Source organism: Akebia trifoliata, chromosome 7 (assembly GCF_017979445.1).
Source record: "Akebia trifoliata isolate Shusen 1 chromosome 7, ASM1797944v1, whole genome shotgun sequence".
NCBI lineage: Eukaryota > Viridiplantae > Streptophyta > Magnoliopsida > Ranunculales > Lardizabalaceae > Akebia > Akebia trifoliata.
In genome coordinates, this window is record NC_141381.1 from 3,296,492 (window position 1) to 3,312,823 (window position 16,332).

Here is a 16,332-nt window from a genome sequence, read left to right on the forward strand (position 1 = left end):
ATATTTCATCATCGTGCTTTTTGAAAATCACTTCACATTACCTCTGCAATTGATCTTGAAAAACTCTCAGCATCTTGTCGTTGCCTCCTTCTACTAATAATTTCTAGACCTTGAGTTTGAGCTTGATAAGTTTCTAGGTCAATTTCTTATTGTCTTTCCAACCTTTCCATTTCAAAAAATAAGTCATTGGTCTTCTCCCTCCATATATGATTATGTAGGATACAACAAGTTATAACGATTTTCACTTGTGTTTCAAATGAGTATAGGGGTGTTATTTTCAAATTTTAAAAAAATATCTTTTTAGTATCCCAATAATACGTTCGACTACATTCCATAATGATGAATGTCAATGATTTAATATTTCTTTAAAATTTTCGGGATGAAGACCACTAAATTTTTTGAAGTCATAACGAGAACCACGATAGGGAGAAATAAACCCCAACATGTTAGCATAACCTGTATCTATAAGATAATATTTACCTATATCACAAAAAATATATTAGTGGTATATAAAATTTAATAGTTTAAATATGGGCCAAACACTAACACAAATCCCAAGGTACTATATTGCACCTTGAAATTTTGATATGGCCCTTTGTTTATGTTAGTGTTCCACGGAATTCAAAAACTTGATAAGCCAATAGCCAACAAATCCTGTATAATAATATGTAAACACAGAAAAAACAGTGGAAGACTTAATACATCAAACACATAAGTAGATCAGAGTGCGGAAGTTAACAATACACAAGATTACAAAAATACCCTTAGTCTAACATGAACCCAACACTCGTCCCAAAATCTATATACATCCTGGACGAAACTAAAACCACTAATGGGTGTAACCCTAGTGCTCACCATGCAACAAACTCCGATAGTCGATTTGACCAACCAAATACTCTTCACTTGCCAACTCTGTGCCTGTCTCGATAACTGCAAGTTCTGAAGCTTAAAAAAATTATGAAGGAAAGGGTGAGTAACAATGGTTACCTAATAAGTCCATAATCAATTCCTACTAATAACCTCTTCTAGACATAATTGGTTAAGCATACTAAATATTTTAATACGTGTAACGATTTACAAAGTAAACTACGATTAACTAGTACATATAGTTAAATATTTTTAAAAGATTCGCATTACATCAATCAGCAGTACTTACTATATATTTTCATTTTTATATAAACATAATTGACAACATTAAAATAGTAAACATGATTTTCATTTTTATAAATCAAAACAGAACAATAGATATAATACACAATGGTGGAGTATTGGAATTAGAGAGTTGTGATTCACGACTGGATCACTCTCAAATAGAACATGATATTCCATAATTAAGTAGTAGTTTCTGATTTTGTGACTCATCGTTGTTTACCACACTTGCAAGATCATTTATCCGGCTCGGACTAACCGTAAGTAATGGGTTTTTTTCAATGTGTCAGAACGTTTGACTACTCTAAATTGTTAGTGATCATTGACTAATCATCTTCGTTTATGCCTATCAGGCGTGCATGTAATTCTCATAATAAATAATCTCATTTGTATATAACAACCTTTACAATAAAAGTTCACTAGTAAAGATAGAGATGAATGATCCTAGATTCCAGTTGTGACTCCACTCTCATACGCATTCCATACCACATATGAGCTTGGATGTCCCTACCGTACATCCCAAGGTAGTATATCATTTCAGATAAGACGATGCCATATCCCTTCAAGCATTCACAAGCTCTTTAACCTCTCACAAAATAGCTATATATATATATATATATATATATATATATATATATATATATATATATATATATATATATTATTTTTCTTTAAAAACAAAAGAGAAATTAACATTACAATAATGAGAATGGATATCCAATTTCCTATCATGCAACTGTGGCCACGCGGCCTAAAATAAATAATAAAATAGAAACATAACTCAACGCCTTGCACTAATAAAATTTAAATAAACATGCAACCAATATCATTATCCCTGGATATTCCTTCACCAACTTACACACAACACAACAATATAAAATATAGACATCACCCTTTACGCGTGATTCTTATATTTTACTGTTTCATCTATTTTTCCATTTTTCGATATTTTTTTACTTTTCATCTTTTCAAGCACAATATTCATTTCTCAATCTTTTGAAGTCATTTTGATTATTCAATAAAAAAAACTACCAAAATTTACTCAAAATAGATACGAAACTAAAAATTTTAAAATGGTGAAAGTTGGTAAAAATTTGGCTAAGTATCAAAATTTTGATTTTTCAAAATTCTTGACATTGAAAATGAATTTTTAGAGATGAAAACTTTGAACACGAGATTCGACCTCATATAAATTTTATAATTCAATTCAAAGTGACGCAAAAGATATTTGATTTTGAAAATCTAACGAAATGTCAAATTTTACGTTTTGTTCTTGAAATCAAAAATTAAATTTTAATTCCTTGAGATTTTGATTTTAAAACTATTTTCATTATTCCGAAATAGAGGGTAAAACCTTAATTTCATTAAAAAATTTAAATGAAAAGTAAAAAAATTAAAGAGGACATTTACTATTTTTAATGAAATAAAGGGCGAAAATAAACCTACAAGCGAAGGGGAGTTTAAGGCAAAAGTAAAATGTAGTTTCTGTCAAAATTTTACGAGCATGGTGGGACAGTGGTTTTTGGATGGTAGGACATGGTGGGATCGTAGTCCTTGGGACAGTCAGCAAGTTGCAAACTTCACGATTTTTCGATTTTTTATTATTTTGGATTTTTCACTCGTACTTCGATTCTACTAACCCACCAACGAATCATTGTTAAAATAAAATGAAAACACATCAAACAATGATGGTCTTGGCGTGATTTTAAAAATAAATGAAGTAATATTCTATGATTTAAAAACAAACAAGTTTTATTAGAAACATAAATGTAAGGTTTCAAAATTTATGACTACTAATAAGAATTGAGAGACCCTTACATGATTTGTGGTTGTCGGACACGATGAGTTAGCTCAGAAATCATGGATTGACAATGAGGAACTCGAGGTGGAGTGGGTTTGGTTGCGAACTAACAATGGTTGGCAAAGGTTTTCGTTGACGGCACTCTCATTTTCCTTCTACGATAAAAAATAGATCTAACTCATAACTTGATGAAGTCTTCGAATGGAATGTGTTGAGGTTTACTCAAACTACGCACCTAATTTTTAATAAAGGATTGGGAAGACAAACTAAAATGGGTAAACAACGATGATGAGGTTGTAGATCTTGTAGAAGTTGACAACTTTGCCTTCTTCGTCGAGGTTCAACTCGGCCTCGTTCTTAATGGATCTTGAAGAGAATGAGTCAAAATCCTTTGGCTGAAAATCAGTTGTGTTTGGGTTCTTTGTAGAAGAAGAAAATGAGTTAAAAAGAAATCCAACTTTCTTTTATAAAGCATTGAGGGCATTTTTGATATTTTCCACATATTTTTATTTTCGATGGAACTTGACTATTCGAACTTGAAAAATGACAAATGAGTATTCTATTTTGAATATTTTTTCTTTGCGAACCTAATGATGTGATCAGATTTTTCTAATTCTTTGGCTAACATAAATTCACCCTTTTTAGGTCCCACCCATTACAAAATTCGAGGGTTTTGTAATTTTTTTCATCCAAAATTGAATTCGAGCGTGCTCACAGACTAAATTACATTTTTCGACCATTTTGAATCTAATGACAGTGTTAGTTTCTATTATAAATTAATAGAATCAAATTCAAGTATTTTACCCTTAGTCCTTCTTTTAGAATTTTTCTCAAAATATTATTATTTGATTTCTTCGAGATGCGAGTTAAAAATTTGGGATAATATATTAAATAAAAGTAAAATGTGCATTACACCTTCGGGTGCATGAAATTTGTTGGTTGGCCTTTTAAGTGTCGAATTTAATACACGTGAATCCATAACAAAACCTTTCCAACCATCAATGTAATACTTCAAGTTTTTAGTCGTATTTCGAGAAAAATAAATAGTGAAATTTTAAAAAAAAATTTGAAAGTAAGACTTAGGGTAAAACTTTAGAATTTTTTTGATCATTTTTAATGACGTCTTACCTCGTCATTGGACTCAAAATGGTCGTAAAACATATTTTAGCTTATAAACACACTCAAATGCTAGTCTAAATGGAAAAATTGTAAAATCCTCAATTTTCAGATCAGACAAAACTAAAAAGATAGTTTTTTACTAAAGTAATAATTTATAGAATCTGATCACATCATTGGGTTGTCAATGAAAAATTGTAGAAAATCGAGTATTTACTCGTTATTTTCAGAGCCTGAAAAGTCGAATTTTCGTCAAAAACGAAAATAACTTTGATTTTTAGGTCGGACCAGACTAAAAAAATGAATTTTTGTTAGAGTGAGACTTTGTAGAATTCGATCTTGCCATTAGATCCGTAATAAAAGATTATGTGACGCCCCGCCAAACGCTAACACAAATCCCAAGGCCGTCTCGAGGCACTAGATGGCGCCTCGAAATTTCGGCATGGTCTCCTCTATTTATGTTTAGCGTTTCACAGAACTCAAACCTGATAAGCACAATCCAAAAATCTTGTATAAAGTAACATATCCACAACGAATGAGAAACGGAAGACAAAAGATTTTATGAACGACAAAAGCAAGGTCAAAGTTGCTCAAAAAGAGATAGAGTTATACAGGATTACATAATTTTCCTCACTCTAACATAGACCTAGCACTCGGCCCCAAAACATAGACCTCTCCTAGGACGAATAGACTCCTACTAGAAGTAATCATGACGCTCACCGGGTAAGGGACACTGGTCGTCAATCTGACCAACCAGATGCTCCTCAGTAGATGGCTCAACACTCGCTTCCCCAAGCACAGGCTCAACAACTAAAAAAAATGAAAGGAAATGGTGAGTAACAATGGTTACCCAGTAGGTCCACAAACAATTCCCACTAATAACTTAACCTAACATAATCGAATAATCATACTGCATTATTTCAAAACATGCAAGTTTTACAATTGAAGTTACGATTAACTGGTACATATAACCAGGAATGAGCAACTAAACAGTTTAAAAATTACACATAGTATCAATCATCCATACTCATTATACATTTTCCATTTATGCAAATACAGTTAACAACATTGAAGAAATATACATGCTTTTCAGTTTATAATTCGAAATATAATAACAGATACATAATACAAGTGGTGGAGTAATGGAATTTGAGCGTTGGGATTCACGACTGGATTGATCACAGTCAGGACATGACGTTTCAACATAAATCTGACTTTTAGTTCTTGATTTTGTGGCCGGTCGCTGCACTTACCACACTGGTGACCATTTATCCAGCTCAGGCTGACCGTTTGACGTGACCGTAAGCCATGGGTCTCTTTTCGATGTGTCAGAACGTTCGACTACTAGTAGATTGTTAGTTATCACTGACCAATCATCTTCGTCTATGCCTATCAGGCGTGCATGTGATTCCCAAATGACACTCCACTCGTATACGACCACATTTACAATACACGTTCACTGGTAAATATAAGAAAGGAATGAACTCGAATTCCAGTTGTGACTCCACTCTTATACGCGTCCCATACCATGTATGAGCTTGGTGGTCCCTACCGTACATCCCAAGATAGTGCACCCCTCCGGATGATGTGACGCACTATCCCTTCAAGCATTCACAGACCCTTTAACAACTCACAAAATAGTTATGTATACATATAATTTTTCATTTAAAACAAAAGAGAAATTAAAAGAACAGGGCTGAGAATGGATATCTAGTTCCTACCATGTAACTGTGGCCACCTGGCCTAAAATAAAAACAATACTCGGAGCCTCTGTGCCAACATAAATTTAAATAAACATGCAACCATTTCATTAATAACCTGGATATCCTTTCACCAACCTACACACAACATACAATGTAAAATACAGACATCACCCCTCGGGTGTGATTCTGACATTTTACCATTTATTCCATTTTTTCATTCTCTCGACATTCTCACTTTTCATCTTTTCAAATCAACTATCCATTTCCAATCTTTCAAAATCATTCTTTTAATCTTTCCATTGAAAATCATCAAAGTTTATTAAAAAACAAAGCCCCGGTGATGCACAGGACCAAAACTGTTAAAAATAAAGGAAGCTGGTGAAAATTTGGCTAAGTGTCGGAAACTCAATTTTTTAAAGTTCTCAAAATTGAAAACTGATTTTTTGAAATGAAAGTCTCGATCACGAGATTCGACACCATATAGTTTTTGTAATCTAATTCAAAGTTATGCGAAAATTATTACATTTTAAAAACTTACCGAAAACGTCGAAAAATACGTTTTGTTCTTAAAACCAAAATTCGGATTTTATTCTTTTGAGATTTGGATCTTGAAACCATTTCCATTGTTCCAAAATGGGGGGTAAAACCTTAATTTCATTAAAGAATTTAAAATAAATGGAAAGTAAAAATTAAAGAGGACATTTACTTAAATGTTTTTAATGAAATGAAGGATGAGAAATAATGTATATGCAATGGGGAGGTCAATGCAAAGTCAGAACACAGTTCTGAAGAGAACTGTTTCTATCGGTGGAACCAACAGATTGGTCATCGGCAGATGTCGGTGGGACCGACGGTCCTACCGACAGCAAAAAATTTTCTCGCGTTTCGTTGGTGGCTAAAGCTTCATTCTGTCCGTGACACCGACCCTTCCTGCCTACAACCGAAACCTCACTCACGATTTTTGGGTTTTTCGATCCCTTCTTTGGATTTTTATTCCGTTCCTCAAACCCTTCAACCCACCTACGAATTCAACGTTTAAAACATAGATAAAACACATCAAATCCTTATTTCTAGCATGAATTTCAATTCAAACAAAGATTTCTACGATTTAAAACAAACAATTAACAAGTTTTGTAAAACCTAAATGCATATTTTGAAATCTAAAGTTACCAATAGGAATTGAAAGTCCCCTACTTGTTTGTGAACGCCGAAAACGATGAACTCGTACAAGAATCAAAGTTGGTGGTGAAAGAGTTGGTGTTGAGCTGAGTTTGATGCAAAGAGGATGAGGGTTTGAGACTCCTTCGACAATGGTACTCTCCTCCACTTCTACCCTAAAAGACAAGCCTCCACTAACAAGGTGAAGCTCCGAGTATGACGATACCCTAAGCTACTCGCTGATTTCTGATGGAAAGTGAGGAAACATACGTGAATGGGCTAACAAAGAGGGTGAGGTTGTGACTCTCGTCGTAGCAGACAACTTTGTCTTCTTCGTCAAGGTTCAACGATCCTTCCTTCTCAATGAATCTTGAGGTGAAGAGAAGAAACCCTAGGTTGAGAAAAGGGCTGAGGTTTGGTTTCTTTAGAGAGAATGGAAACAAGTGAGAATAAAAGAAAGTTTGCTTTCTTTTATAAAAAGCTGATGGCATACTTGTAATTTCTTTCCTATTTCTAGTTTCGACCGTAATTTAACTATTAAGACTCGAAAAATGACAAACGAGTATACCGTTTCGAATAATTTTTCGTTGCGGACCTAATAGTGTCATCAAATTTTTCTGATTCTCGCTCTAACGAAATTTTACTATTTTGGGTCCCACTTAACGCGAAATTCGAGGATTTGTTAACTTTTTCACCAGAACTAGAATTCAAACTTGCTTACAGGCTAAAGTATATATTTTGATCATTTTGAAACTAATGGTGAAGTCGGTTTTCGACAAAAACGATCATAGCATAATCCGAGCACTTACTTTAAGTTATCTTTTCAGAATTTTTCTCGAATTAACACTATCTGATTTCTTCGAGATACGAGTTAAAAACACGGGGTGTTACAGATTATAAAAAAAGATTATTCATTTGTCATTTGTCATTTTCGAAGTTAGACAAAATCGAGTTATAATCAAACGAAACAACTTCAAAAAAGACGATATCGTTCTGATATTTTATATAAAGAACTTTTAAAGTTTTTTATTTATGTATTTCATCTTCCCCAACCCATCAACCACAACAGAGGCATTTTTTTTAAATATTGGTTTTGAACCAACTTTGAACTTGATTTTCATCGCGATCGCGCCTTAATCTATAATCTATGAAGAAAGAAAAAAACGTTACAACGTCAAATTCTACAAACATAGCCCATTCATCTTTTTCTCTTTTTTTTTAATCATATTTCATTGAAAATCAGTCATAACATTCAAGAAAATTGCGAGTTTTCAACCTTCGATTTTATCAACTTAGAATCAAAATCATCATCCGCCGTAGAAGGAAAAAGGGACAATGTCGTTAATATCTTCGAAACCACCAAATCCAATTTAAAAATAAATTGTCTTTATGTTAGATCTATCTCGATTTTTGCACTGGTCACCTCAATTTTCATGTACGTTTTTCATTTATAATATCGAGAGATTGGTAGGGCCTTATGATTCTTCCTAGTAATCATAGATTTCGAAAATACATTTAAAATATTATTAAAACTTTCATTTTTATTTCTAAACGTGGAATTTTTGTCATTTATTTCAAATTTATGTGAAATATATGTGTTTGATGTATTTAATTATGTTTTGAAACAAATTATGTGTGGGTGGGACATTCCATCGGATTATTTCCACCAATTTGATTCTGTGCATTTGCTCAAATCTTATGTTGACCCAAATTTTGTAATTTTTCTATTTAAATGACAAAAATAAATTTTTATAAGTTAAAAGAAGATTTAATATTAAATAGATTGAGATAGAATCGATAAATATCAAAAAGTGTGAAAAGTATGAAAATCGAAAAAAAGAAAAAGGGAATAAAACGATAAAATGTCAGAATTACACCCAAATGGCGATATTTCCATTTTATATTGTGATGTTATATGTGGGTTGATGAATAGATATCTAAGATTAATTTACTTTTTATTGTCATGAGATGACTTGCATGTTTATTTACGATTATAAGCTGTGTCTTATTATTTAATTTAGATCGATTGGCTATAATTGCATAGTAAGAAACTAGATATTCACTATCAACTCTATAATGTTATTTTCTTATTTTTTTCAAAGAAAAAAAATTATATATATAACTATTTTGTGAAATATTAAAGAGCTTGAAAATACCTAAAAGGATAGTCCGTTATATCATCTGTAGTGATATATTGTAAAATCCCAAGTTTTTAATTCGTATCTCGAGAAAAAATAAATAGTGAAATTTTTAGAAAATCTTGAAAGTAGGACTTAGGGGTAAAACTTTAACATGTTTTTGATCATTTTTAATGGAATCCGAACATAAAAGTTACAAAATCCTCGATTACCGAGTCGGACCAGGCTAAAATAGTGACTTTTTTCTAAAGAAAAAATTATTAAGATTTGATCATATCATTGGGTTCATAATGAAAAATTATTGAACATAGACTATTTATTTGTCATTTTTGGAGATCAGAAAGTCGAATTATCGTCAAAAACGAAAATGACGTCAATTTTAAGGGTTACCTTAGGTCAAAAATGTAAATTTTTGTTATAGATAGAATTTGTAGGAATTAACTATACCATTAGATCCGCAACAAAAAATCATGCAAAATAGAGTATTCATTCGTCACTTTTGGAGTCCGGACGATCAAGTTATTGTCAATTAAAATAATATGCGAAATACCGATTTTGTCCCAAATTTATATAAATAAAATTTTAATTTTTTTTATTACTTCTTCTTCTCCAACCCATCCAATAGCCAACGTTTTAAAAAAAAAGAATTTTTTTTTTAAAACTTCCACCTCAGATCCCTCGCAAATGGCTCACCGTCAACGATCGATACAGAAAGGAGAAACGTCGATAGCTTCGCTCTCTACAAAACCCACCCAAATTCCTTTCGTTTTCTCGTCTTTTTCACCCTGTATCATAAAAAACTGTCGTATATATATACGGGGGTTTCGTAATTTCGACCTCGGATTTTATCAGTTTCGGGGTCAAACCGTCTTCCGGCACATAAGGGAGAAAAGACAACGATGTCGAGATCTTCAAAATCACCGGGTTAGATTAAAAAATCAACCGTTTTGATTTCCACACCATTCGCCTCGATTTCTACGCACACGCTTCGATCATTTCGCACAGAGATTGTAAGGAACTCACAATTTCTATTAGTAATCGTAGATTGTGAAAATTGCATTTAAGATTTTATTAAAAATTTGTGATTAGTTTCCAAAAATATAGAATTCTTTTGTTATTTCAAAATTCACGCCAAAAATTGCATGTTTGATATGTTTAATTATATTTTTAACAAATTATACGTGGGTAAGGTATTTTAACGGGTTATTTCCATCAGTTGGGTCTTGTGCACTACTCGGACCCCGTTTTGATATAAAATTTGTATTTTTTCAATATTATTGATAAAAATAAATTCTAGAGTTAAAAATATGATTTAATATTCAATGAACTCATATTGAGTTGATGAATATCAAAAAATGGATACTTTATTGAAAAGATTGAAAACTGTAAAAATCGAAAAAAGGAAAAAAAGGGTATGAAATAGTAAAATGTTATAATCACTGTAACACCCCGGATTTTCAACTCATATCTCGAGGAAATTAAATGGTGAGATTTGGAAGAAAATATCGAAGGAGAGACTTAGAGTAAAATACTCGGATCTTGTTATGATTAATTTCGAGGAAAATCAACTTCGCCATTAGATTCAAAAGCATCGAAATATATACATTAGCCTGTAAGCAAGTCCGAATTCGAATTCGGATAGAGAAGTTATAAAATCCTCGAATTTCGCATTAAGTGGGACCCAAAATAGTGGAATTTCGTTAGAGCGAGAATCGGAAAGATTTGATGATACCATTAGGTCCGTAGCGAAAAATTATTTGAAATGGTATATTCACTTGTCAATTTCCGAGTCCGAATGGTTAAGTTACGAACGAAGTTAGAAATGATGGGAAAATTACAAGTATGCCATCAGCTTTATTATAAAAGAAATCTTATTTCTTTTATTTCATTTCATTTCTCTTCTTTTCCAAGGAAACCAAACGGCAGCCACTTCTCAACCCTAGGGTTTTAACCCATTCCCTTCAAGTTCTAGCCCGAACGAAGCCGAGTTGAACCTCGATGAAGAAGACAAAGTTGTCGGCCACGTCGAGGGCTACAACTTCACCACCTTTGGTTGTTCATTCTTGTTCGTTTTCTCCATCCTCCATCAAAACCAGCCGGGTAGCTCGAGTAAACCTCAACACCTTCCATCCGAGGGCTTCATCGAGTTAGGAGCTAGGTCTATGCTTCATTATAGAGGAGAAGGAGAACGTCATTGTCGGATACCTTGCGAACCCTTGCTCATTTGGCATCCAAGTCAGCCCAACCTCGACTCTCGAGCCACCAACCTTGATCATTGTGTGAGTTTATCACGTTCGACGTCCACAACCAAGTAAGGGACTTCCGATTCTTATTAGTAGCTTTAGATTTTCGAAATGTGCATTTAGGGTTTTGAAACAAAACTTATTGTTTGCATTTAAATCATAGAAATCTATGTTTGATTTCAAATTCATGGTAGAGGTGGGTGTTTTGCTTATGTTTGATCGAATTTTGATAACAAAATCGTGGGTGGGTAGAATGGTTCGAAGAATGGAAAAGGAAATCGAAAAAGGGATCGAAAAACCCAAAAATCGCGAGTGAGGTTCAGGCTGTAGGCGGGTAGGGTCGGTTCCACCGGCACCTACCGAAGGCATTCTGTCGGTCCCACCGACAGAATGGAGCTTCTGCCACCGACGAAGCTAAACAGCGCGAGAAAATTTACACTGTCGGCAGGACCGTCGGTCCCACCGACATCTGCCGATGTGTATTATGTCGGTTCCACCGACAGCACCTTGTTCCTGCCGCCGACAGTCACCGATAGACACAGTTTTGATCAGAACAGTGTTCTGACTCTTGGCTTGACCTCCTCACACCTTATACACTATTTCTCACCCTTTATTTCATTAAAAACAGTTAAGTAAATGTCCTCTTTAATTTTTACTTTCCATTTACTTTAAGTTCTTTAATGAAATTAAGGTTTTACCCCCCATTTCGGAACAATGGGAATGGTTTTAAGATCCAAATCTCAAAGGATCAAAATCCGAATTTTGGTTTAAAGAACAAAACGTAATTTTCGACGTTTTCGGCAAGTTTTCAAAATGAAATAACTTTCGCGTTTCTTTGAATTAGATTACAAAAACTATATGGTGTCGAATCTCATGATCGAGACTTTCATTTCGAAAAACCCGTTTTCAATTTCGAGAACTTTGAAAAATTAAGTTTCTGACACTTAGCCAAATTTTCACCAGCTTTTTTATATTTTAACAGCCTTGGCCCCGAGCATCGCTGGGACTTTGTTTTAAATAAACTTTGAGGATTTTCAATGGAAAGGCCAAAAGAATGACTTTGGAAGATTGAAAATGAATGGTTGATTTGAAAGGATGAAAAATGAGAATGTTGAGAGAATGGGAAAAGGGAATGAACGGTAAAATGTCAGAATCACACCCGAGGGGTGATGTCTGCATTTTACATTGTATGTTGTGTGTAGGTTGGTGAAAGGATATCCAGGTTATTAATGAAAGGGTTGCATGTTTATTTCCGATTATGTTAGCGCTTGCGCTGAGTACTGTTATTTATTTTAGGCCGATTGGCCACGGTTGCATGGTAGGAACTGGATATCCGTTCTCAACCCTGTTCTGTTAATTTCTCTTTTGTTTAAATGAAAAATCATATATGTACGTAGCTATTTTGTGAGCTGTTAAAGGGTTTGTGAATGCCTGAAGGGATAGTGTGTCACATCATCCGGAGGGGTACACTATCTTGGGATGTACGGTAGGGACCACCAAACTCATACGTGGTATGGAACGCGTATGAGAGTGGAGTCACAACTGGAATCCGGGTCCATTCCTTTCTTATCTTTACCAGTGAACGTGTATTGTAGAGGTGGTCGTATACGAGTGGAGTGTCATTTGGGAATCACATGCACGCCTGATAGGCATAGACGAAGATGATTAGTCAGTGATCACTAACAATCTAGTAGTAGTCGAACGTTCTGACACATCGAAAAGAGACCCATTGCTTACGGTCACGTCAAACGGCCAGCCTGAGCCGGATAAATGGTTCCGCAAGCGTGGTAGACACGACCAGCCACAAAATCAGGAACTACGATGTTATTGAGGAATATCATGTCCTGACTGGGAGCGATCCAGTCGTGAATCCCAACTCTTTAATTCCAATACTCCACCATTTGTATTATGTATCTGTTGTTATATTTCGGATTATAAATTAGAAGCATGTCTATTATTTCAATGTTGGCAATCTTATTTGCATAAAATGAAAAATGTATGATGAGTATGGATGATTGATGCCATGTGTAATCTTTAAACTGTTTAGTTGCTCATCCCTGGCTATATGTACCAGTTGATCGTATTTTATCTAATAAAACCTTGCATGTATTAAAATGTTCAGTATGCTTTATTCGACCAAACGTGGTAAGTGTAGCGATCGACCACAAAATCAGGAACTAAAAGCTAGAGAAGAATTGTAACATCATATCCCGACTAGGAGCGATTCAATCGTGAATCCCAACTCTCTAATTCCAATACTCCACCATTGTGTATTATGTATATGTTGCCTTATTTTGATATATAAACTGAAATGCATGTTTAATGTTTCCATTTGATTAATTAGATTTGTATAAAAAGATAATGTTATAGTGAGTACTACTGATCGATGTAATGTGAGTTTTAAAATGTTTAATTGCTTATCCCTATCTATATGTACTAGTTAATCGTAGTTTTTTTTTTTATTTTACATATTTTAAAATGATTCAGTATGTTTATTCGTTCATGTTAGGAGAGGTTATTAGCAGAAATTGTTTGATTCCCTACTGGATAACCATTTTTACTCGCCATTTTCTTCTTTATTTTTTTAGGTTCAGATCCGAAGCTTGGCGAGATAAGTGTAGAAAACGAATGAGAATCATCTGGTAGGTAAGATAGACAGTTAGAGTCCGTCACTTGGTGAGTATTGGGGTTATACCCCCTAGTAGTATCAATTTGTCCAAAAGTATTATATATTTTGTTCTGAGCGTTAGGACTTTTGTTAGAGCGACATTTTTTTGTATAATCCCGTGTATAAATTTCTTCTTCCGTACTCTGATCTATTGTACGTTATTAGATGTATATAGGCTTCTGTTAGTACTATATTTTGTTTGTTTATATGCAGGATTGTATGTCGTTTATCAGGTGAAAACCTTGTAATGCTAATATAAACAGAGGAGACCATGCCGAAATTTCGAGGTGCCACCTAGTATCTCGAGATCTAACATGGGGATTTGTGTTAGCGTTTGGCAGGGTGCCACATATACTATCCTAAGATGTACGGTAGGGACAACCAAACTTATATGTGATATGAGACGTATATGAGAGTGTAGTGACAATTAGAATCCTAATTTATCCCCTTCTATCTTTTTCAGTGAACTTGCAATATAAATGTGTGATGATGTATAACAAGAATCACATATATGCCTAATAGGCATAGATGAAGATGATTGATCAGTAATGACTAACAATTTAAAGTAGTCAAATATTTTGACAAATCGAAAAGAAACTTATTGCTTACGGTCACGTTAAACGAGCAGCCTGAGTCAACTAAATGATCCCGCAAGTGTGTATTATGTATTTGTTGTCTTATTTTAAATTATAAAATAAAAAATATGTTGACTATTTTAATTTTATCAATCAGAATTATATAAAAGGAAAAATGTTATAATACGGGTATTTTTTATTGATGTAATGCGAATTTTAATTATTTAGTTACTTATTCCTGGCTATATGTAGCAGTTAATCGTAGTTTATCTTGTAAAACTGTGCATGTGTTGAAATGATTGATAATACTTATTTTAAATTGTTTGTTTACCTATTTGGTAACGATTGTTACCCATCATTTCCTTCTCCATTTTTATAGTTTCAAGTTCTACGTTTGGCAAAACAGGTATAGAGCACGAGTAAGGATTATCTGGTAGGTCAGATAGACGACCAGAGTCATTTACCTAGTGAGTATTGGAGCTATACCCATTTGCAACATCGATTTCGTCCAGGTTGAAACTATAAGTCAAATAAGTATGCCACCAAAACATTTTAGGTAATCATTGATTTTTTTTTACGAAAAGAAACTTGTTTGTCAATATGAATCAATGTTAGAATATGTGTTCCATTTATTGTTTCAACACAATCCTATAACCAAATATTTGTAAAAATGTATAATAGTAAATATAATAAAAATCGATAAAAAAATCCATACCTTAAAATATGGATAGAATTTCAAACTTCTAAAATCTATTCAGGAATATTAGAACCTGAAAGCTTAAAATAGTCTTCAGCTAATATCACAATGGCGTTCAACACAATATTAATATATCGACTTATCGTTCCACATGAATGTTAAAATCTCTTTTGAAATATTCGATATCATTGATTATGACCAAATACAAGCATGAACATTGCTAGTTGTTTATCTATCTTTACTCTATTACTTTGATAAAGTAAGCTTTTTAATTTTAGAATATCCATAACTTTAAAAATACATGTTTTTCCACGCATAAATTTTCTTTGCAACGTATATCATGATCAATAAGCATTTCATTTACTATGTAATTATGGTAATTAATAACAACTAAAATTGAAGTAACCGTTGTAGCTGATACTACATCTTCATCATCAGAGACAGTCATGATAGTTGAAGGTTTTTTTCACCAACTTCATATAAAAAAAAATAACATTAGAATAAATAGAAAATCATAATATATTAATTTATAAATAAAAAAAAATCTCATCTAATTAAATAACAAAACATTAATTTTCTATCAAAAGAGTTATTAAACTTTACTATTCACTTTTAAAAGAGTAGTCACATGTAAATAAAATAAAATAAATATTGGAACGGCTATGCAATTGATATACATATCCACATAGTAATAAGCATATTCTAAAGCAAACCACCAAAAGATGTTCAGTGCAATACATTTATTCAATTGATTTATGAAGTTTCTACAACAACAACTCCCTTCACCTTTCAGCTCTCAACTCAATAAAAATCTTAGTTTTTTTTTATTATCTTTTAAAAGTTCCAAAATTTCTAAAAATATAACTCAATTAATATCTGGCATAATTTCAAGTTTAGTAATTACTTGTCTTTCTGTTGAAGAATTTTGATTTTCACCTTTCTTATTCGTTAGTAAAGTAACATAAACAACCATCTCATTAATAGCATCTACCATACCCTCTCCAGTACTCCTTCGTGGCTTTTTTGTTGCATGAGAATTTGTTGGTGTTATCGATTAACGCTTTTTATGTTAATTTGATAGATT